The 7,976-nt window shown below is 31.9% G+C and overlaps 1 long non-coding RNA gene across 2 annotated transcripts; it reads left to right on the top strand.

Moving 5' to 3' along the window:
• The first annotated feature begins 318 nt into the window (after window positions 1–318).
• LOC145317641 (uncharacterized) lies at window positions 319–7,193 on the top strand. Of its 2 annotated transcripts, XR_013879059.1 has the most exons (7): window positions 324–1,070; window positions 2,790–2,859; window positions 3,376–3,428; window positions 4,506–4,579; window positions 5,327–5,466; window positions 5,830–5,967; window positions 6,447–7,193. It is a non-coding gene; the product is annotated as an uncharacterized LOC145317641 (long non-coding RNA). The 2 variants fall into 2 exon arrangements; XR_013879058.1 differs by having other exon boundaries at window positions 319–1,070; window positions 5,327–5,967.
• The last annotated feature ends 783 nt before the right edge of the window (window positions 7,194–7,976 follow it).

The following is a 7,976-nucleotide window of genomic DNA, read 5'->3' as shown; positions in this document are numbered from 1 at the left end:
AATTATACTAAAACTTATGTATAGCATCGAATTATACATAATTTTCAACCAATACCAACTAAAAATTCATAATACTAGTTTAGTAATTCTTTCATTTTAGAGTTAGTGGAAAACTGTCTATAACACGATTTTCTACATAGTTTACTATATGAAGTTTGAGAATACATGAAATTATTTGCTTTGTAGCCTTAATCTAAAAATAAAATCTTTAATTTAATGTGGAACTTAATTCAAGCTTCTATAAAATAGAGAACTTAATCAGTTCAGTCTTAAAATGTTGTATAATTTGTAGTTGAAAATTTAAGATAATCAATTTAATGTATTTAAAAGTTTGTAAAAAGTTGAATTAAATGTATGTTTTGGAGCGATTTTTAACACACATGTCTAAAAATCAACACATGTGTTCAGAACTAGGTCATAAACCTCAGAATTTATAAATTCATTTTCATAAAAATTATTAGCTAAAATTAGGCTTATTTTCAGGGATCTTAAGGGATAAGACAATGGACGATATTTTGTTGGAAGTTTAAGACACATTAACTCATAATTAATGAAAATTGGATTTAATTATACAAGGATCTAAAGGGATAAGACAATGGATGATAAATTTGTTGGACTATTTTGCTACATAAACACATAATTTATGGAAATTGGATTTAGTTAGACTTTTCTTATGGAAATTTTTATTTCTTTTGGGATTAAGTTCATGCTTATTTAATAAGGCCTTGTAATTTTGGATGACACATTTCTGTTCATAAATTTTGTCAACTATTAATTTATTATTGTGTGGTGTTTTCTTATTACTGCAAAAAAAATCTTAATAGCTTTATCTATTTAATTGTTATTAATTCTTGTATTTTATTTTTAGGTATTGTGTCTGTAATTGTATTTGGAGATTCGAAATTTGCTGAGAAAACTGAAACTGTGAACTGAAAAGAAGATGGCATTGGTGGCAGCTGAGAAAATTGCGAAATTCCTACCAGTTTTACTCTCCATTGGGGCCTCCTGTAATATGCAGATGTACCGGATTTGTCTGCAGAAGTGTGAAGGGCTTGTGGATACTAATGGAGGTATAGGAAGGTTTTTAAGCAAAATTATTCTATAACTAAGTTGTGTGTTTTCTGCAGTTTTGTGGGGAGTTATTTTATAATTTTGATTGTATGTTCTTTTTTGCTACAAAACTAGATATGTCTGTATTTGTTACAGACTAGATAGCGTATCTGCTCTAGAACTAGAATTGTCGTCTGTTGAGCTTTTTAATATTCTATTGAATTTATTTATTTTATTAAGCACACATAATTGTCCTACTTTATAATTATAATGATGTCTATTCTTGTTCAAACTTTTTATTATTTTTTCTTGCCTTTTATAAATAAAACATTAAAGTAATGTAAATAGAGCAATAAATAGTATATGTAACAACCACCCCTTTTCAAAGACCTTTTACACGACTTTTGGTTGGGTCTTTGAAATAAGCTGAATCATTCAAAAATGTAAATACAGCCGGGTGCTGGCAAAAGAACCAAGAGCAAATTGCAAACTAATGTTAACACAAGGACGCCCAAGCTTTTTACTTAACATGGGGGTAAAATGAGGATTTCTATATGTTAGTAATGTAAGATATTTAAAAACTTGAGGGGTGTAAGGGATAAATACACCATTACCCCTCTACTTGGACATCTATGTTTCAGTTATAATGATTTCTGCATTTTGCCTAGTTAATTTCATTTTTGCTTTGTTTAAATACTGTTCATTTGTTAAAGATTATTTTGAAATTAATCTATTGATCTCTTGAAACTGAAAATAACCCAATACTTGAAATAAGGACATAGTTAATTTGTCATCCCCACAAGGGAGAGCTCAACCATTTATGGAAAAATAATCGAAAACAACGTAAATACAGGCAAAAATTAAATTTGGGAACATCTGCAATATATTAGTTCTACATTTGTCGCTAGATGTCACTAAAAACTTGATAATTTTGATTTTCCACAAAGTATTCATATCATTTGGAAAAATGTCTTATCACAAATAACTAGGTTTAAAAATGCAGTATTGTAAATCAGAAAAGATGATTATGAGTATAATGGCATTTTTAGATACTTCACATAAGTTTAGATAGAAATGACAATTTTTCACTAAAATTGTCCCTTTCTTTTTCTAAAAGCAGTAAAAAGCATTAAACAGCTAAACTTAGAAAGCAAAATTTAATGAAATTATTTTTCGTCTGCAACGCTCTAGGTCTATGCAATTGGAAATCAAATAATATGCTCTTTATACATTTATACTATAAATTTATTAATGAAACTCTGTGTCTCATTGTATAGTTCTAAGAATGGGATCTGGAGATTCTTAAAACGTTTGGATAATGGCTATTTTATACCTTATCTTTTTAGCTAGATAAACCCTAATATAATTTAAAACATTAATTAATTTATTTAGGGTTTTAATTAAACGGTTGCTCGATTTAATTGGCTTAGACTCCGGTTTTGTTTCATGCTTATTCATATCAATCCTGTTGGTTCCGCGTTCAGTCATGGCAATGAGTAATAATCTCTCATTTGACATACTAATGTACGCAATGATAAAAAATAATAAGCCAAATGAAGCAAGAGTACTACCAATCACCATACTTGTTAATAGAATTAACATGATTGTCATGAATTTATTTTGAGAAGGAGAGTCTTCAAGATATTGGAGCCATGATAAAGCCTTTGTGTTTCTGGCCCCATTTTTCATGCACAATGCACTTTTAAAATCTGATTTTTCTTTAATTCTATTGTTTTCAGATATGTCAGTGTTGTAAGAGGACTGTACTGTTTTGCAGTAGTCAATTTTCTGCTCATCTAAATCCTCAGGGTAATTTTCTTTGCTTTTTATTTTACTGATGTTTATCTGTTCGTCTATTTCCTCTTTTTGCCCCAAACTATTTTCTAAATCGACTTTGTCTATTTGTACCTCTGGGCATAGCAATTGTTGAGACAAATTAACAGAAATTTTATTGCTAGATAATTTTTCAATTTTTTGACTTATTTTTTGATCCGTCGCGTAATTAGGGGATTTATCCAATTTTGTGTTAGACACATTTTCTTTTATATTGGTAATTATTGGCGGATTAATTTTATCTATTGGATTATTAACAACAGAGTTTTCTATTATTTTTAAATCATTGTTTATAGACGAACAGTTTAATGTTGAAGTATTAGATGTTTGACTTTCCATTAATATATTTTCTATTAGCTTATTAGTATTATTACTATTTACACTATTTTGGGTATTATTATTGACACTATTTTGGGTAGTCGAACATTCTAGTACTTCAACATTCTTAATTTTTATATTTTCATTTTGATAATCAATATCCGAATTTTTCAGGTTTATCTGAATGGACAAAGAAATGTTGATTTTGGGACCAGATTGATTCTGAGGTGATTTTTTCCCTAGAATAGGGGTGCCGGGTATGTCCCAAGAATCCGTAACTTGTGGTATTTTTATCTGTAATTGTATGTTTTTGCTTTCTTGAGAAATACTCGGCTGCCCTACTAGTTTTTTTCCATTGTTGGCGGGAATTTGCACGCCGACAATGGATGGTATAATCTTGATACACCATAATTTAAGCAGCGTGGGCATTGGTCTTTGGAGGGATTGACATTAGGGAAAGTGAAACACTCCCCACTACCATGGGTGTCAGAATTACACAATAAACAAACTATACTGTTAGCTTTTTCTTTATTCTTTTTATACCACCATTCCATATTTGCTTTTTTAACTGCTTCATCTGGATGTTTTAAACAGTATCTAGAATAGTGAGGCTTTTGGCAATGCTCACAAGTTTTTTCCTTTTCTACTTGGTTTACATTTGCATTTTTTTGTCTGTCTAATTTTCTTTTTCTCTCAATGGCTGAGTTATAAAAGCTTCTGTTATTGCTAAACCAGCTTAAGATTGTCTCTTTAGTAATGTAAGGAACATTGGTGGATGTCAAAAATGCAGATTGCAATAATGGTGGTACCAAATAGGTACATATTTTCTCCCTAAGTTTAGCCATTTGATTTTCATGACTATTGCCTGTTTTTTGCAACATGGCTGCCAAATATACTATTATTTTATTTGGTTTGTCTTCATCTTCAGCAGTGAATCTATAAGTGTAGAATTGTTTCTCATATTGATGTGGGTTGAGTAATTCTGCACCTATGGTAGTTAGGATCGATTTTACAAAATCCTGAGCACTAAGGGCATTAGGATCTATTTCTAGAATATCTAGTTTATTCCTTGATTCTTCATTAAAATAGTGAATGAGAATATTGTTGTAGGAACTATGAGTAAAAGGGATCTCATATTCTTCCAAATATTTAAAAGTGCTAAAAAAAGTGTAATTGTTAGTTTTTTCTCCATATTGGGGTGGGATTTTACCCAATATTTTGACTTGTCTGTGAATACGTTCGTGTTGACAACTGCCCCACACTAAATTATTTGGTATGAGATTAATTATTTTTGCTGTATTTAGGTCAGTGATGGATGTGTTTTCATGAAGGAGAAGTTTAAGTTGCCACATTTGAGATTCAGATAAGATATTTCCAAGTAAGTTATTTTCTTGTCTTGTCTCTCTATTTCTGTTATCTCTATTGGTAGATGGAGTCCTTCTATCTAACTCCGTATCTGAAGAGCTAGAACTAGAGCTAGGACCACTACTGTTACCACGTCTATTCATTCTCCTTGGCATAGAGAAATTCTGTCTGTCTTTATGCCTGTCTTCTTTGTCACTATTGTCTCTTTTATTTTGTCTTTCTTTACTTGACTTAGTTTTGTCTTTATCGTGTTTATAACGATTTTCATGTCTATCATGATGTTGTTCATGGCGTCTTTGGTCCTCATTGCCATGTGGGTTAAGTGGATCATACATTCTGTCAGGCCTTTTTTTAGAATGTTTTTTACTTTTTTGTCTGTCAAAATCCTCACTATAATAGCTAGATTCTGACTCATAACCCGAAAAATCTGAAGTTGGTTTAACTATTTTTTTATTTTGGGGTTTATTTCCATTATTTTCTTGTTTTATTACTTGAATATTTGGCTCATGTTCATGTATGGGAGGAGTGTCCTGTAAATGTATTTGAGGCCTATTTAATTTGCGATTTTGTCGCCTATTGCCTAAGACAAGCATTGCTGTTGCTGAGTGAATCTCAGGCCTAACATGAGCACTAGGTATTTCCTCCAGTCTTAGATAATGATTTACTGCATTATTTAATCCAGGTTCATATTCTGGATTATAAGGTGGAGGATTTAATATTTCATCTTCTAATTGATCAATAATAATATCATCCATTTTAGGTTATTGCTGTACTACACATGGAATGAGGCCTAAATCAAAGATAAATGGAGCACCATTGTGCGTGGCCTATGCATTGCTGTACTACACATGGAATGAGTGTTTGTCAATGAAGAGCTGTGCTTTTATGGATGCTTTACTGGTAAGACTTATTTAGTGGCCTTGCCCTCTCCCTCCTAAAAGGAAAAAGTTAAATCTTACCTGGGTTTATCCGGTAACGGAACCAATTTTATGGGTCGCCTCCGGGTTCCAGGGACAAATGCAATCCTTTATCACAGGACTACAATCTCTCACCAATGTCTCCTTTCCAGATCAGCGACACATTAATCCCTGTTTTGACAAATATATTTAACCTTAGAATGGTGGTATTACTTTACACCGATCCTAAACCCAAATATACTTAAGGGATAGTCTTTTGCCTATAAGCCCTATTCCGAAAATGGTATTAAAACATTACTGATAACTTTATACTGTTATTTTATTCTAAGAATTCTTTTATTCCTAGGTAACTAACTTTGTCAACACTTTTGGACTGGAAGTATCTATTGTGATTACTAGAGCCATGCGAACATGACTACAATATTCCGTTCTGCTGCCTGTATCCCCGTGAGGCGTGAAGTTCTTTGTTAGGTACCTTTGTCAGGTAAGAAAATCACTAGGCTAGCCCCGAACCGATCTTCCAGAGTATTAGCAAAGTAAAACTACCTTTAAGACGTGAACTTATTCAGAGTTCTAATCCGAAAATGTTAAATTGTCCGAAAAGATAACGATCTCCAACTTTCCTATACTTCAGAAGCTGGGGGAGGATCCAGTTGTTAGTATCGGCCGTCAGATAGCGAGCTATCATCAACCGTTGGTAGCCGAGCCACCACTGTATCTTCCCTGTGTTATTCCTATTTAGCCCCGTAGTGACTTGCGACTTGCTGGTACCTAGTACTGCGCTATAGGAGTTCTCTTCAGAAGAAAACTTGGAGATAACTATCCGTCCGGATGCCTAAGCCTTTAGGCCCTAAGAAGGCCCTGTCCTTAAATTTATCTCAATTGACCAACATCAAAATGATATTCTATAATTTATTTAACAAAGTATTATGAATTTATCTAACAAAAACTTTTATTTTTTAGGTGTGTTTTAAATGAAAATCCTAAGTTTGAGCCGCCAGGACCCTCAAGAAAATTCCAAAGCAAGAGAAGGGAGTCTTCCCTTAAATTTTAGAATTTTAAAAAGAGTTTGTGTGATATAATAATTCCGTAAAACGACTGACTGTTTCTCTCTTCCAGGTTTACTTTTATAGGCCTGGAGCCTTAGGAAAAAAGAGAGACAAAAAGGATGACTTTTATTTTTGTGTTGATTTTTATGTTTTATAGAAATTGGCGACCTGATTATTAAGATTTTGCATTTAAAAGTGTGTGCATATCTCAACTAAATTACAATATTCATTTCATAAATTAGTAAGATCACATTTTATTTTATTTTACATCAAGAATACATTAAACTATTGGTTTCAAATTAGTTTTTCTAGTAATGTTTTTTCAATGTCCTCTTTAATTTTACAAATTTTCATTCTTTTAATTTAGTTTTTTATCACGAAACCTCTAATTTTATGATTCTTGTGTTGTTTTACTAATGTTAATTTATATTGACAATATTTGCTAATAATTTTTTAGCTGTACTATGACCATTCTATTAAAAGGGTTATTGTCTCTAACATTACCTTTTAGGGTCTTCGTTTTATAGATCTTATTTCCCCATTTTAATAAATAGGTCTTTATACATGCTTTTTTACTTAAAAATTATATTAAATTGTTTTAAATTTGTCTAATTTTGATAATATTTTATAGTCTTTTATTTTCATTAGAATAAATACATAATTTAAAGTATGGGTTGGATTTTTCCCCAGTAAAGCTACTCTACAAGTTATTCATAGAATCGGTTTAAGGGAAAAAGACGAACCAACCGCAGACTAAAGTAACTACGGATTTTCCGCGGTTTTGATAATTTCTATACAAATAGAAAGTTTCTACTGACAGGTGACTGGTTTGAGACCCTCCAAAACCAGAAAGACTAAAAAATTCGGGAATAGTTCCTTTCGTAACATCGCGGGGCGATTCGTCGTTTTTTTTAAAATGGCTTTTATAGGTTATTTTAGGTTATATTGGGTTAGGTGATTGCCCCACAGGGTTAGGTAATTGGCCCCGCAGGGTTAGAGCCCCCCGCAGGAGCTAGAAAAAGGAGAAAAGCTACTGTGAAAAATACAAAGAATCGCCCCATAAGGTGCGATGTTACGAAAGGGACTATACCCAAAAATTCTTACTTTTGCTATATCAGGTGCGTGAATATAAGCGTAGAAAGAGTTGATTAAAGGAAGCCTGCAAGAAATACCACGCTTTAACTGCTGAAAGACTGCCACAAGTAGACCAAATACCCCAAATTTGAAGCCTTCAGCTTCTATAACAAAAAAGTTCTAGGCATTTTAAAATGCCATTTTATGTACATACAAATTTTGAAAGAATTGCAATGCTCATGTTGAAAACTTTGAAATTAAACTACGTGGCCTAGAAACAAAATTATAAGCTTATTTTTGTCATAAATTTAGGTTTCCAGTAACTAATTATATTTTTACAATAAAAATACCCATTTTTATAGTCAAAATC

The sequence above is a fragment of the Acartia tonsa genome, chromosome 4 (assembly GCF_053477335.1).
Source record: "Acartia tonsa isolate MP-2025a chromosome 4, ASM5347733v1, whole genome shotgun sequence".
NCBI classification, from domain to species: Eukaryota; Metazoa; Arthropoda; class Copepoda; order Calanoida; family Acartiidae; genus Acartia; species Acartia tonsa.
The sequence above is the reverse complement of the archived record's forward strand: the minus strand, read 5'-3'. Positions and strand labels throughout refer to the sequence as shown.